Genomic DNA, 554 nt, shown 5'->3' with positions numbered 1-554 from the left:
AACTCTGCAGGACTACGGCTCTCTAGGACCGAACTTGCCTACCCCCGTCCTAGATGAATCTGGAAACCTGTTGTGCTTTTCAGAGGCGTTTCTGACCCCGAGAAACTTCCAAAGAACTTTCCACATAACTAATGAAAGGTTTGTTATTATGACCCCATTAGTTCACAACACAAAGGTATATTCATTTAGCTGCATTGTGTCAGTCTTTATGTAATAAATACACTATGTTTATAACTGTACTCATGTCCACCACTTTCTGTAAAGGTATCCATCACAAAGGAACAGAAGTCTCTGATGTATGCAAATCTTTTTGGGCACTGGCTTCACTTACAATGAAGTACCATGGTATGTATGTTACTGATATACAGTGTTACTGATAAACATCCATGCATACAAGTGCACAAATATATGTAGTATTTAAAGTGACATAGATTCATTTTTTTGGGATTAAATGGTTTACAAGACTTTCCAGTCGAGATCCAGGTAGCAAATAACACTCATTTTTGTACTGACAGGATAAGGTGTTTGTTCTGTAATCTGTTAAGACCACCTCA

General features: G+C 37.9%; 1 long non-coding RNA gene across 1 annotated transcript; it reads left to right on the top strand.

Moving 5' to 3' along the window:
• Positions 1-57: 57 nt before the first annotated feature.
• Positions 58-554, top strand: LOC107734992 (uncharacterized). The gene is made up of 3 exons (XR_001639244.1): positions 58-138; positions 265-345; positions 516-554. It is a non-coding gene; the product is annotated as an uncharacterized LOC107734992 (long non-coding RNA).

The sequence above is a fragment of the Sinocyclocheilus rhinocerous genome, unplaced genomic scaffold, assembly GCF_001515625.1.
Source record: "Sinocyclocheilus rhinocerous isolate Xijiao unplaced genomic scaffold, SAMN03320098_v1.1 C35622640, whole genome shotgun sequence".
NCBI lineage: Eukaryota > Metazoa > Chordata > Actinopteri > Cypriniformes > Cyprinidae > Sinocyclocheilus > Sinocyclocheilus rhinocerous.
The sequence above is the reverse complement of the archived record's forward strand: the minus strand, read 5'-3'. Positions and strand labels throughout refer to the sequence as shown.